Source organism: Ambystoma mexicanum, chromosome 11, assembly GCF_040938575.1.
Source record: "Ambystoma mexicanum isolate Mex_15411 chromosome 11, UKY_AmexF1_1, whole genome shotgun sequence".
Taxonomy (NCBI): Eukaryota; Metazoa; Chordata; class Amphibia; order Caudata; family Ambystomatidae; genus Ambystoma; species Ambystoma mexicanum.
This window is the reverse complement of record NC_090934.1, coordinates 139,481,415-139,497,167: the sequence shown is the minus strand read 5'-3', so window position 1 is coordinate 139,497,167 and position 15,753 is coordinate 139,481,415. Positions and strand designations below refer to the sequence as shown.

The 15,753-nt window shown below is 46.7% G+C and overlaps 1 protein-coding gene across 5 annotated transcripts in view; it reads left to right on the top strand.

Annotated features, from left to right (window-relative positions):
- FHL3 (four and a half LIM domains 3) overlaps window positions 1-15,753 on the top strand; it is a gene marked incomplete at its 3' end in the record, with an annotated part of 254,792 nt that overhangs the window by 75,224 nt on the left and 163,815 nt on the right. For 2 of the 5 annotated variants that reach the window (XM_069622669.1, XM_069622667.1), the window contains 1 exon segment: window positions 6,590-6,658. 5 annotated transcript variants of the gene reach the window in all.

Sequence of the window (15,753 nt, the reverse complement as noted above, 5' to 3'; positions counted from 1 at the left end):
TTTAGCTTAGCCGATCCTAGAAAGTCCATCCTTGTTTTAGGCAAATATTACAAAGTCAGAGGGGACACCGGGGCCCAGTGTCCAAGGGCCGCAGAGACAAGGCAAGAAAGCAGAGTTCAGGGATCAAAGAAGCAGAGTGCAGCAGAAAACTCTTCAAGTTAGCAGGTTGGTAACAGTACGGTTTGCTTTGACAGGGAAATGTACAGCTTCCCTAGCCAGATTGCCACATGGTAGAGTGTTCCAAGGCAAGGTAGAGCACAATGGCTGTCATGTAGCTCAAAGTAGGCCCTGGACGGGTGCAAGAATGAGCTGAATGAAGCCTCCAGGACCAAAAGAACAATGCAGCAAGCCCCAGGTAAGTAAATAGGTGCCGGACAGAACCTTTTCAATGAAGAACACCATGCCACAGGACGGTGCCCAAGTTGAGGCGACAGCAGGCCCCAGTTCGGGTGTCTTGGCCTTGGTGGCTGAAGAAGTAACTTTGGACTCATCCGACAGTTGCACTCTTGCAGTGGGATGCCAAGCAGAGGATCTGTGCAGTACTGACACGTTTGAGCCGTTCACAGGCTTTGGGACAGGTTGCCGACAGACTTCTCTCCGGTTCTCAGTCCTCGACTCGGCTGAGGAAGAGATCTAGGAGCAGGAAAGTGTCTCTGCAGGCCCAGAACGATGCCCACAAGGTTTCAGCTGAAACTGCACTTCACAAGATGATGCAGAGAAAAATGCCATTGGTCCCAGGGTATTGGGAGATTGCAGGCCCAGGAGGTTGCAGCTCTCCGAAGGATGCTGTAAAATGCAGGTGGTCTTGATACTGGTAAGGCACACCGGTCCAGGGGAGGAAGACCTCTTCAAGAGATCTTACCTGTCGCTCAGTATTTGGGTTGGGTTGGGTTGGTAGCAGTCACTCAACCGCTTTGGTCGGTCGCTTGGAAGTTACTGGGGACGTCCTTCTGTGAATTCCTCTTTGGATCTTTAGTCCTGTGGTCAAATGTGAGTTTCTGCTCCAGGATCTTCACCTTTTATGCAGGAAAGGAAAACTGGCCGAGCTAATCACCAGACATGCATTCATTCAAACTTGGATGGTTGCTGGCCATTGCAGACAGCCAGCCTCCCAGCACACTGCTGGACAAAAGAGCAGGGGAGTTTCGGTCACCTCCCTCACTTCCTGTCCAATTAGGCATGCAAAGGGTCTTGGAGGGCTTTCTGTTGCAACCTCAGATGGGGTCTAATGTACATCATGATGTGTTGGATGCATCGGTTTCCAGGATAATCCTTGATTATTGGAGATTTAGCTAATTATTGAACCTGCATTTAGCTATGGCGTGTGACTGGTTGCTGCACTCAGACCGGTCCTTCCCATTTTCTATGCATGTTCGTACAGTGGTTACTCGCTGAGTCAGGCTGGAACTCAAGCAAGGCCCGCCTGTGGGTGACTCACACTGGAGAGGGGAAACGAGTTGAATCATAACTTAAAGTGCAGTGATCTCAGCTCCCAGGAAGCCAGAGGGTGGACGCAGAGAGTTGCGGAACACCTTGCTAGCTGGGCAGCTTTGTTGGGGAGCTTCACCCACTAAGGGGGTGTCCTAGCTAGTAAGGTGCCCCATGTTATGAGCTGAACCCCATCATCGTATCACGATGGGGACTTATTGTAGCCTAGACACCCGAGCTGCACGTCGCTGACGCCCAGTGAGGCCCAGAAGTGTCAAGGGTCCCCTGGTCTCGGGCTGGAGTGTGGTCACCTAGCAGTTTGGGTCGGGCTTCCACAGTTTGGGTGGTGCCACGTCTGATATGCATTCTTGGAGTTCTGGTACCTGCAGATTTTGTTCATTGTTACATTATACATGTGGGATTAAAAGTCCCAGAAAGCAAAGGACAAACCAGGAGTGAATGAGGTGCTAATACCCTACACGAGACAAGCTAAGAGCTCCGCATGACACTCACCTGAAGTCAGGGCCATCTTACCAGACAGCAGCACCATGCATTCTGGTGCTTGTAGTTTTGCTTTTCACATTAGAAGTATGAACATCCACTGCACCATGAAGTCGTTTGTTGGGAGGCGCGAAGGAGATTTAAATTAGTGCAGTGTCTGTGGACACCCAGAATAGTAAAATACAGTCTGGGATATTTGGCAAATAATATGCAAACCTTCACTGTGTATACTCTTTTCATTCATTGTGGTATGGACAGGGTAAGAGCAGGGCTGGATTGTAATGTTCGCAATGTTGACAAGCCTTGGCCTCCTTTGCAATCAAAGTTGCTTTTTTCTTAGTCGCAGGGGCCTGCAATGCCATGTTGTGTGTTTCCTTCCGCTGTAGATGGCAGTAGCTTGATTTCTGCTACTCACCTCCAGATGAACCATAGCTTAAAAAAACAATCCGGCAATTAACTCATGCCACTGGTTGTGCTTAATTATGATGCAATTGGTACCGACTTTGATGTAGCGTGCAGCCCAGACTTCGTCGTCTCTTGGCGCTTAAAATAGATTTCTAATAAAGAAAGCAGGCATGTTTTAGCAGTCCACATGCACAGGTATCTGGAGGGCAAACCGTGCTTCTGTTGGTCTGGCCAGGACACGAGTTTGGCAGAGGGTGGATTTTCTGAAAATATGGAAGTCTTATACTTTTTTGGAGATCATTAGACTTTCGTGGTTCATCTGCTGGGAGTAAATTAATTTCTTTTTAGAAACATGCATTGCCAACGCCAATAGGTTTTGGCTGTCGTATGCCAAGTGCGCCGTCGGATTACCAAAAAAAGTTCATGCCATAACTACAAGACAACAAAAAATGTAAAACCATTGCAATGGACAACAATAATTGAAGTACTCTGGCACACGGTTCAAACAACAACAAAAAAAGGAAAAGGAAAAAATGAAAATCTTCTGTCAAGTCTCAGACATCTGGGACTCTTTCCATTACTTTATCAGCTGAGGCAACCAATTGCAACTAGTGTAGACGCAGATTACTCACCTGCCAGCAAATCCCAATGACAGGAAGACACAGAAGGAAAGACTGAGACATTACTAAGGTGGGTGTTTTCTCCCCCATGTGTATGTCGCTAAAGCAACACCCACGAGCCACAGCCTATAATTGCAGTAGGTATGTGGGTCATTTACCCTGTAGAAGCCTTCTGTTTGCACCTGGGGATAAGCCTACACCAGAGTAGCCAATGGTATTTCTCATAGGTTTGCCAAATGTTTTTTTTTTGTATTTATTGAACATGCAACAATGCACCCGGGGCCCTGTAAACACTGTTAAGGAGAAACATGAAAGGGAGTTGTGGGTGAGGTGAGGCAGCGCCAAGTTACATAAAGTTGTTTGGGTGGGGCCTTAAAGCGGGTTGAAGCTATTTCAGAGCACTAGGGGAGTGGTGAGAGGCAGGGTTGAAGGAGGTGGAGTGGGAAAGTAGGAAGGAGGGAGGGAGGGCGGAGGAGAGGTACTTCTGCAGAAATCAGTCCAAATGAATAACTTTGCCATGATCAGGCAGGGATCAGGTCTGTCAGACTTCCAACCGTGGAACCCCTCAGGAGTCAGGGAAGCAATAGAACACTCACCCAAAAGGTAATATCCCACAGGCTGAGTAGGAACACAACAGTGTGGCAGAGGTCCCCCTAGGCGGGAGTGCTACTAGACACACACCCTAACAGCAGTGATAGGACATGAGCTGTAGAAGGAGGGGGGGAAGGAGGAGAGAGAGAGAGAGAGAGAGAGAGAGAGAGAGAGAGAGAGAGAGAGAGAGAGAGAGAGAGAGAGAGAGAGAGAGAGAGACCTGTGAGTACATTGCTGTCCTTGGTGAAACATAGATCCACAAATTACTGGAGCAGAGTCTAACTAACTTAACTAAAAACCTACATCCCTAACAGTAACCTGCGTCCGGTAAAGTTTTGCTGGAGTCTTTCTCAGCAAGCGAAGTGGGATCTTTTCACTTTGCTAATAAAGTCTCCAGCAGCCGACCCTCTGCTTCTTTTTCTCTCTTTTTTTTTTTTTTTTTTTTACAGAAAACCTTTAAGTTTTGAAAGCTTTAAAACCAATATTTTTTTGTACCACACATCTATTCACAAAAGTCTTGTGAAATTTAGTGCAGTTTCATGAATCTGACGAAAGCAATATTTCACATATGTGTCTACACAATGAATTGGTGTATGTTGTAATATTTTTGATGGCATGATGCCATTGCAGAATTGGCTATCTACTGTAAGATCCTGTGATGGATCCGAGGGCATCGCAGAATTGGCCGTCTATTGTAAGATACTACTGATGGATCCGAGGGCATTGCAGAATTGCAAGTCTATTGTAAGATACTACTGATGGATCCGAGGGCATCGCAGAATTGCAAGTCTATTGTAAGATACTACTGATGGATCCGAGGGCATTGCAGAATTGCAAGTCTATTGTAAGATACTACTGATGGATCCGAGGGCATCGCAGAATTGCAAGTCTATTGTAAGATACTACTGATGGATCCGAGGGCATTGCAGAATTGCAAGTCTATTGTAAGATACTACGGATGGATCCGAGGGCATCGCAGAATTGCAAGTCTATTGTAAAATACTACTGATGGATCCGAGGGCATCGCAGAATTGCAAGTCTATTGTAAGATACTACTGATGGATCCGAGGGCATCGCAGAATTGCAAGTCTATTGTAAGATACTACTGATGGATGCGAGGGCATCGCAGAATTGACACCAGCAATAGCAACAGTGTGTGAAGCAATAGAAGTGGCCAGGACCGCCTCGACTCCTCTACCCAATCAAAATCTGGCCTGTAGGGGAATTTGAGTGGCGATTTAGTTGCACACGCTCTTGATTTCCATCTCCATACACCTCCGTGTGACCATATTTCCACCTGCCTATTTCCCCACTAATGCTAAGCCCTAGAAGAAGAAAGCTAGCTCCCTGGCCCAGCATGTTACCTCCTTATGCTGTTCTGCAGTCAAGTCTCTTGACTCATGGGGCCGGCGAATCAATGTGATGGAGGCCTTGTGTCAAACAGCTGAGGCCGGAGCATCAAAGATAACTGCTGCAGATCTCTGCACTGGCTCTAGATTCCCCGGGCAGGGCGGCCATTCTGGTATGTTCTGACTCTTTAAGTTGAAGCAGACCAAAACAGTGGGATTTCCCTGTGAACCCAGCACCAGCCATTTCAGAATTGTTACATTCAAGTTATTGCAATTCCTTGGCTGCAAGTGACTCCTGAGTGCGTCATTTCGATGCATTTATGTGAGGCGAGTGCTAGGCGGTCCCTGCAATTTGGGGAGCGGCATTGCGAATGGCCCATTCGCTTCTTAAGTGCTTCTTTCTAGAATAATGCACTGAAGTTCATAGAAAGGGCAGTACTACTAGCAAATAGTAATTTGCTGCAAGACTACAAACCAAAGAGGACTGAGCTCGCGTGACTTATTCATGGATACCAGCTTCTGGAAACACAGAAAAGAAAGGCTTTGCAGCAGGAGGAGGGGACATCATACCTGGCCTTTACCTTCCAATGAAGCAAAGTATTTTACGGAGCGAGAAAGGAAGAGTAAGGAAAGGCTGCAACCCACCAGGTGTGCCTCCTAAATTGAGGGTGTTGGCCTCCATGCCTGTTGTTGTGTCCCCTGCCATTCTCTTTGGATTTGGGTTTGGGGGGGTTTTCCGGTGAGTAACAATGTGCTGTCCGTTCATCGCGTTTGCCCAACGTTTGCCACATGTGTGTAGTCTTCCTAGATTGCTCCATTCCTATCGTTCCATACCTTGAATAGTTCTCCCCTAAGAACCCACCTTTCCTCCAATGAAAAAGCCCTGCTCATGCAAGAAGCGTTCAAATGTGTGCTAGTGGGAGGGGCTAAGGCAGAGACTACTTCCTAAACTTGAACCCCTCCCACTGCTTAATCATTTACAGTAGGGCGTAGTTGCCGGCCGATTTTGGGGGGAACTTGCACTTGCCATGGTCACTAGCACCATAATTCTGTGTTTGAAAAGTTAGTGTAACAGTCTTAAAAACAGAGAAGAGGCCTAACCTGCCTGAACTTCTGGGCAGATTACAAGCACGCATGCATCACGTGTAAAAATGTGTACTAGCCATTGGCTAGTGATGATTGACTCTTGGCAAGTGAGAACCGACATGCTGGTTGTATCTGGAAAACAGAGGGGTGAGTGATTTTTGTATGCCTGGCTAGTAGCTTGCAACTCAAATGTTTTACGCCTGTGTGCGTACTTCCTCTGCTTCCCTATGAATTTGCGCATTGCGCAATACGTTTTGGGGCTACTGATGTGCAGAAAGCGCGGGTCCCATTAGATGCATAACTGCACTGGGAGGTTGCTTGTACGATACAGCTGAACCCACAACAGATCGTGTGATGTCTGCAGCTGTGTGAGATGCTGTTATTCGCCTCCTAAATTGCTGGCTTGAGTTGCCTCCTGACTCCCAGTCTAAACCAGCTTTGCAGTCCCATCTATAATTTCCTCCAGAATTACAGCTATTTTCGCATTCCTGTGCTTGGGGGCGATGGCCCTTTTCTCCTGACCATACTCTAGACACTGTTATTACTGTACTATAGGATAAGAGTCGCTCCCACCAAAGTTCACCAAACTCTTCTGTATCTTCCTCCGAGGAAAACCTACGTAGGCATGTGGAAACTGCGCGTCACCCACACACAGCTCTGAAAACAGGCTGCTTCAAGGTACGCCCAAGATACTTCCAATTCTTAAATCGACAACCTGACCTAATGATGATCCTTACCTTTTTATACAGGAAATCATGAAGTATATTATCGATGGTGCTGTTGTTTTACAGTTTGATAGATTGCGTTTGGTGCCTTGATGCACGTGTTCGGTTCACATTTATAAGACTGACATCAAAGTAATTGAATGAACTGTCCAGATCCTTTTACAAGATTAATCTCCATTGCACTAGTTACATGTATCTTGGTAACCTTTAGTAACCAGTTGCTGCATGCATTCATTTATGTGCCCAGAAGAAAGTTCTCCTGGAGCATCTTTCAATGAATCTTCTTAAGAGAATTTTTGAATTATAGACCCCCTGATCTGTACGATCCACTTCCTGGGCCAGTCCAGTTCCATTCAAGCTACACTTTACTGGGGTGTGCATCACACTGTAAGAGGAGATTGCATTCTTACTTTATGTTGATTATATTAAGTATGCATTCTCCTGATGAAGGTCTGCATCAGTGTTGTGAGGACTGAAACAAGTTGTCTGTTCATTTCACCTTTAGGTGTGTTTATGATATGATATGATATGATATGATAGTTTATTTATATAGCGACCTATACACAATGTGTTTCAAAGCGCGTCAAGGCAAGGGAGGGAACAAGGGAAAATACAACGACATTCTTACAGGCCATGAACAGTAAGGATGTGAAATTAACTATGGTACTCGGCCTGACGACATTTCAGATAGTGCAAGAGCTAAGACATAGATAAGGAAGGGAGGGGGAGAGTGGGAAGGAAATGGAAAGAGACAGGCGACTACCGTACTAGGCCTGATGACATTTCTGGTAGAGCCGGAGGAAAACAAAAGGTGAGGGAGAGGGGTGCAGAAAGGTAGGGGAGGAACAAAACAAGTGACTATCGTACTAGGCCTGACGACGTTTCAGATAGTGCTGGAGGGAGGGGGGGCAACAGTAAGGGGATGGGGGAGCGACAGACGAGGTTGCTATCATAGTAGGTACAGGGACAATTCTGATAGAGTAAGTGCATAGAAGAAAGTAAGGGGAGGAGGGGAGGAGATAGGAAAAGGGAGAGGGGAGGGGAGGAAAGAACAGAGAGTAAGCAGTCAAAAAGAGTGGAGAAGCAAGAGAGGAGAGCGAATACAATTGCAGAAGTCAGTAGTATAATCAGGGTTGGCTCAATATGATTAGCATGTTTACTCCTAGTTTAGTGTATCACATGGATACCTATTTCGTTGTGTTTTCCTAATGTATTTATTTTATTTTTGGAGCCCTTTGTGTAAATGCTAGCTACATACTTTCTTCAATGTATGATCTTGATGTCTGTAATGGCCCTTTGTTGTCTTCAATCATATGAAACCATGTTTAATAATTGTGTATGCAACTATTCAATATTCTCTTTGCTTGAGTAGCTTTGAGCACCCAATTACACACAGTGTTACTTCACAATAAACTCTGACATATGCGTAAAGTCTTGGCTTTACTCAACGGAGTGCCTCATGCAATAATATTTCTAAGATCATTGTATTGGCCTTAGGATGATGAGAGTTTGAGCCTGATCGCTGATTTTCAAACCCGTGACCGACAGATTAATCCCAGCTCTCTCCATAGGGCGCTTTACCCACTGAATTACTTTAACATGACTTTGTGACCTGTTACCCAGCTGTGTGGTGCTCGAAGTGCATTTTCATTTGCGTGCTTGCCTGAAGCCCAGCTGAGACGAGATAATGCTCTTGGCGCAGTAATAATGGGTCCAATAATGGGTCCATGCCCACACTTTCATGAGCTATCCATTGCCATCGTCTATCGGAACGAGCACTGCAGGGGACGCGGCTTGCAATCAATGCCAGATAATGGAGCAGCCCCGCTGAACCCTGGCTGTAGGGTGACAAGACGTCCCGGTTTTGCTGGCACCGTCCCAATATTTTGCCCTTGGTCCCAGAGTCGCATGACTTTTTTGAGTTTTGAAACCCCGTCCCGGGATCATTTGGGCATGGCTGGCTACTGGCCCGGTGTTTGCCAGTGGCCCTCAAACAAATGCCAAAATAAGGCAGTGGAAGGGCATGAAACACTTGCGTTTCAGGCCCTCCTGCTTCCTCCATGACTTCTCTCCTCCAATGAGAGCTTCGAGCTTTCAGTGAACATGTACGCTGTGTGGAAAAGGCCGTCGACATAGAAGTAGGACTATGGTCTCATTGGAGTCCTATGTGTCTAAACTGTAGTCCTACTTCTATGTTGGTGGTACATCCGAGTTTTTTATTTAAAAAATCTGGTCACCATACCCTGGCTGCTACTTGTGGGTCCAAACAAGTCAACTATGTCTCTGTGTGTGGCACAGGAACACTGATTGGATCTGAACTAGCTTAATACACTGACTGATGTGTAGTGGAAATGTTCAGCTTGCCCTTTGGTGGGAGCTATTCGTAGGATCTTTCTCTGGAGCTGGCTCTTGCGACACATGCTCTGACAGTGAGCCGCCTCTGCTGACTCGATTAGGGCTTGCCCATGGCCTCCCCAGCACTACCACCGGCTTCATATTATTGTCGGGGTAATTTCTCAGGGGTTGGCAGGGCCGTCCACGGAGCTCCGGGGCTGGGGAGGCCCCAACTCCTCCCGCATCCCAAAAGGAGTATGAGGCACACACAAGAGCAAGGTAGATACTGCTGTTTATTACAGAAACAGGCAGGGACGAACTCTCAGACCAGATGCATCCGGGAGGCTCTCATCATTAGTGGGCTACCAGGCCCTTTTTACCGTTGTATGACGCGCTACGTGCGTCACCTGGGAAAACTATCCCCAAAACCTAGCGTGACTTTGGGTTGGCTCCCCGAGTGGTATGGTCAGTATGGTTACCTATAGGAAAGGGTGTTATTGGGTGAGGAAGGGTCAGGTGGTACGCTTCAGCCATCCCTAACAATTGCTACAATAAATGTGTTACAAGGGGACACTTGGTGATTGGCTAGACTATATTGGCATCATGATGCACCCCTCGTATTCTGATTGGTTCACCCACAAGCCCCCAAGCCTGGGACCATCAGTGTTCCCAGCTCGCGGTGTACTTGGTGCTGGCAATAATGTGTGACTATGTGTCAGAGCCAGACAATGGACAGGTCTGACTAGTGGCTAGTGTGCATGTCTTTCCCATCGCTGTAGGTGTCCAATTTGTCACTTTATTGTGGCAGACTGTGTCCCAGACGTGAGACCCCAGCGCTCTTCTGTCCCGTAGGCTTGGCATCGTATCAGGTCGGCTTATTCACGTGTGCTGAGACCGTGGCTGGAGCAGAATAATGAGCATTTGATTTGTATTTCAGCTCTGAGGAGCGTTTAGCGGTGGCAGGTGTAACATTGGCGTGGTGAGGGCAGCATGTAGATTGCAACATCGCGGCGTTGGCTGTGGGCTCTCGTTGGGGCTCGTTCTGCATGGTCAGTGCTTTGCAGTTGTGTCTGAGAAGCTTCTCCCTGGGACTCTTGCTTTGTGGCCTACCCTGGCCTAGTTTCTGGGTGGCGGTACATGACCCATAACATGGGGGTTGCGAGGGGCAACAGAGGGTCACCTGCATTAGTAGATATGTAGGGTGGCGTCTTCATGGCGTTAGTGGCGAGAAAGCATCTGCAAGCTTATACACGAGCTCTTCAAGCATCTTGTGTTTCTGCAGTGCTGTAGGTGGCCTATGTGGAAAATAACAACGATGCATGTCTGTTGGTTTACATGGTCCTCTATGTCATAGCACTGAGTATGTTCTTCGTGTAGGTTGGTGTATGAGTGACCGATGTGCATGGTGGCACGTGTGTTCTTTTCTGTAAGCTATGGCGTCATGGCATCTCTAAGGATGATGGCGTTTGTGGTTACTGTCTAATCGAGTTGGTCCATAAGGTCGATGTCGGTTCGACCTGAGGTTCCCGCACGTGGTTTCATTAACGGGCAGGCTCCCTGGCCATGTGGGGCGTGGCCACAGTGGATCTTGCTGTCTGGTGTGGAAGTGAGCAGGTCAAATTCCTCTCGCGGGGGCAGCTTGGGCCGTGTCGTCCTAGGCCATGGTTTGAATGAGAATGGGGGGAAGGGACTCTCTCATTTTCCCTCTTCAGTATTATTTTGTGTTAAGGGCCACCAGGTCGCCTTTTGGCCCCTTCGCAGTGCTGGTGATGTCCTGGGGGTGTTAGCCCCAGGTCCGATTATTTGGTTTGCATGATGATCAGGTGCTCATCTGAGTGGTGTCTCATTGCCTGAATGTTGTAGGGTGATAAGCCCTTCCCGGGTTTGGAAATGCCCCAGTCTCTGGGCACATCATTGCAAGGGAGGCCAGGGAGAGCTCCTGGGTAATCCCTGGTAGTGAGACAATGGATCATTGTAGGACAGTTTTCACAGCTTTGCTGAAGATGGAAAGAGCGTGTAGAGATCTTGTTGCACGCATCAGTGCATTTGAGAGCCAAAGGTCCCTTTTTCTGAGGTTTTTCCCTTCATGCCACTTGAGATTGATCTATTCTTCTTGATCTGCCATTCTTCATGGGGTATGCAGTGGGTGGAGGTTATTTTAAGTCAGGGGTCTTCAACCTGTTGCTCTTCAATTATGTTTTTACTACAACTTTGTTGTTTTCGTTTTTTCTTTTTCTGCTTCCTGTTCATTCTGTCTTTTCTTTAGTCCCATGATTAGGGTGACCAGATGTCCCGGTTTTCCCGGGACAGTCCTGGGAAATCACCCTCTGTCCTGGGATCCTGGGAGTGTTTTCATTTTCCAAACCCCGTCCGGGGATTGGAAGGCTGGTTGGCTAAGGTCCCAGTTTTTGCCGGGACCTGATTTCAAAATCCCGAAATCGGGTCCCGGCACGAATTTTCCTGCGTCTAAATGGGGGAGTGAATGCTTTGCACGCCCCCATTTCCTCCCCCTTCCCCTCCCTGGCACTCTCCTCCAATGAGAGCAGTGTACACCTGTGAGCACACCCCCTCCCCACCCCCGCGCAACAGGCCAGCGACAAAGAAGTAGGACTACAGTTTTATTGTAGTCCTACCTCTATGTCTATGGCCTGTCCTCTTTTTATTTTATCTGGTCACCCTAGCCATGATGCCCTCGGTGTAGGCTGTGCTGTATACATGTTATAACATTGCATAACATGTCTCCCATTTCCCTCACCATTGGCCATGTCGGCTAAGGCTGAGGGGATTTGTGCTGCAAAACATCTGCTGTGTCAAAGGTTGCAGATCCTGCTATAAGTATCTGGCCCTTTGCCCCCATAAGCCTTATGCAAGGAACACTATTTTAAAGTTTTAAACTTGTATGTTCTTCAATTTGTAAAAAGGCTTAAGGTCACTGAAACGTGGTCTAGAATTAACCACAGCAAGGGTGGCTGATGCCCGTGGGCATGATCAGGCCCTTGAAGCCCCTTCACCTGGCCCTCGATATTTAGAGCGCATTGAAGTCTAATGCGCTCTGACAGAGGTTGTCAAAGGCCAGGCCCCACGGCTGCAGAAGGTTCAGTAGCGCGAGAGGCTCGGTCACTGCAGAGCATCCTGGATGCAAAGCGACCCTCTGCTGAAAGCAATGCACCTACAAGAGTGTGACACGAGGCAAGGTAAACAGCACAGAAATGAGCAACAACACACAAAACCAGCCAGCCCTCTAACTATTAAATAGTGTCTTTCCTTCTAGGCCACACCCTGAAACTCTTCGACACAGGGACGTCATTTGGGGGTCGCCAGAGGTCGCAAGTGCGACCTCTGAGGTCTCCCTTGCAACCTCTGTAGTCTACCTTGCAACCTCTTAAAAAAAATGCAAGCACTTGGGACTGTGGCCAGCACCATGTGGCTCTTTAATTCAGGAGTGGCTGGCTTTCTTGTTCAGGCCCCTTAAAAAAAGAAGAAAAATAAGAACATGAGGGCAACACTTTCAGCACTGAACCTAACCTAAATAAGAAAGAATAGGAATGCCAAAAAATGTGTCTTTCTGGAATTCTATACAATAATTGCTAGACTCATTAAAGGTTTATTTCAGGCACACTTCAGGGGGTGAAGTCACTGATTTAGTCTGTTCTCAAATGCCTCAACTCAGCCTTTCATCCTTCTGAGGTCAGTAAATGGGTACCAAGGTTGAGTGATATTGGGTGTATATTTCTTCTATGTAAGATGCTTAAGCGTAAGTGCTATATAATAACACATCATTATCATTTGGTCATGGACGTCTGCTTGCAATCACAGTAATTTGGTAATATGGGCCTATACACGCTGATCTTAACGATACATGTGGCGATCCATTCAGGTATGAAATGTACATCACATTATAGTGATATCGTAACCATATTTTTTGTAGTGTACAATGCTATGTGATGCCACTTCCTGTTTTGTCAACCGGTGAAAGGTCATGTTCCATCACTTCCCGCAATATCACTTTGGGGTGGGGTCAAATGACATCACTTCCTGTGATATCATCAGGGGGTCAAGGGTCGTGTGATGTCACTTTCGCTACTCCTGGCATTTTGGTGAAATGACGTCCCTGCTTCGACACCACACACAAAGCAATGCTGCGATTATTCTGAGCGAAAAAAAGACACAAAAAATGACGTGGAAAATAGCACAGGTGCCTGGGACTTAAAAAATCAGCAGGAAGCCGCCCGCGCCTGACAGACACCTGCTCATTATCTCAAACCAACACCCATCTACATATGTCAGTGAACTGCCAGCTCTCGCCCCTCCAGGCAGGAGCCTAGTCCTCCCCACTGCTTGTGGTGTAACTGTGTACCCCCGCCCTAAAACAAGTGCTGTAGAAGGTTAACCAGCATGAAAAGCGCAGATCACAAACATGCTGCTTAAAATGTAATGACTGCTGCCCTTGAGTAGCAACTCTTCCCAACTGTTTTAAATTTTAAAATGGTTTAATATCTTCTGGCATGCAATTGACCAATGTACCATTTTCCCTAGTCTGGTAGTGGCAACTGTACCCGCAGCATCTTCAAGGATGGGATAGCAGAAGTATAAATGTGTGCCGCATTGTTTTGTTGGGTGCACAATTTTCTGGTGCATCAAGATTTGTCGCAGTGGAATGCTCCTGGGTACTGTTGGTGATCTGGCACCTGAGGTTTGGGAATATTCAATGGCAGCCCCTTCAAACCTGTTTTTAATCATATAGCTTCATGTTCAGTTTCTCTTGTAATGTGTGCTTTAAAGGGCACCGAAACACCAGTGTATGGGTGCGATATGAATAAAATATCCTATATCATATCGACCTATAATTTAAAAGATAATCTTCTGGGGGGAGCCCATCCATGCTGAGGATCGCTCGCTTCACTTGCTTGAACTAGATCTGGAGTACAACGTTGCACTGCGCCATCCCGTGCATTTGCAGAGGCCCAGTGGTACACCCCTGAGAGGTGCACTTGAATCCAAGTCGACCTCAGCCTGGCCCCTAGTCATGACTGTCCTCCGGCCGGGACTAGTGCAATAATTGAAATTCTCACTGCAAGTATCTAAGTCGTGCACTTCACATGTTTTGCCCTACTCTGTATCTTATGTCCTATGCAATCTTTGTATGCTCTGTAACTGTAACTTGGAACCTTCTCCATGAGCGCCCAGATACCTCTGGGTCAGGCGCGCTTTATAAATAAAATAAACAAACAAACCTCTTCTCGAATTGAGTTTGACACTCATGCACTAGAGCCTTGGTGCCAGGTACTGGATCCTTGGGAGCGACTGCTCCAGATTTCCAAGGTTGTTAGGTTTTCTGCCAGATCCAGAGGTGCATTGGTCGTCAAAGCATTGCATAGGATGCAGAAGATGTTGGAGGGGCTGTGGGATGGAGGGGCGTCTACTGTTCTCCCTTAGAGTGACTGATTTAAAGTGCTCCATGTGCATTTGGAATATCTTTTTTTTTTTTACTTTTCCACTTATTATGTGCTTATTAACGAGTGGTTTCTAAGCGCGGGATCGGGATTCGGAGTCGAAACTATGTTGCACTGCGTTGTCTTTCTTCCAAGACAAACACGTTGCCTCTGAGCTATCCTTCCTCTTCTATCCAGAGGCAGGCTGGCTTGCAAGTCATTATTATTATTATGGTATTCATTGAGCATGGACCTGGCTTCAAGAATCAATGGACTGCTTTACAGCAGTACAGAGGCATAACACAGTGCTTTACAGAGGTATACAGCTGTACATATGCATAACAGAGCGCTTTACTGAGGTATACAGCAGTACAGATGCATAACACAGTGCTTTTCAGAGGTATACAGCTGTACATATGCATAACAGAGCGCTTTACTGAGGTATACAGCAGTACAGATGCATAACACAGTGCTTTTCAGAGGTATGCAAAAGTATAGATGCATAACAAAGTGCTTTACAGAGGTATACAGCAGTATAGATGCATAACAGAGCGCTTTACAGAGGTATACAGCAATACAGATGCATAACAGAGTGCTTTACAGAGGTATACAGCAGTACAGATGCATAACAGAGCACTTTTCAGAGGTATACAGCTGTACATATTCATAACGGAGCGCTTTTCAGAGGTATACAGCTGTACATATGCATAACAGAGCGCTTTACAGAGGTATACAGCAGTACAGATGCATAACAGAGCACTTTTCAGAGGTATACAGCTGTACATATTCATAACGGAGCGCTTTTCAGAGGTATACAGCTGTACATATGCATAACAGAGCGCTTTACAAAGGTATACAACAGTACAGATGCATAACAGAGCGCTTTTCAGAGGTATACAGCTGTACATATGCATAACAGAGCGCTTTTCAGAGGTATACAGCTGTACATATGCATAATAGAGCGCTTTACAGAGGTATACAGCTGTACATATGCATAACAGAGCTCTTTACAGAGGTATACAGCAATACAGATGCATAACAGAGCGCTTTACAAAGGCATACAACAGTACAGATGCATAACAGAGCGCTTTTCAGAGGTATACAGCAATACAGATGCATAACAGAGTGCTTTTCAGAGGTATGCAACAGTATAGATGCATAACAGAGCGCTTTACAGAGGTATACAGCAGTACAGATGCATAACAGAGCGCTTTACAGAGGTATACAGCAATACAGATGCATAACGGAGCGCTTTACAAAGGTATACAACAGTACAGATCCA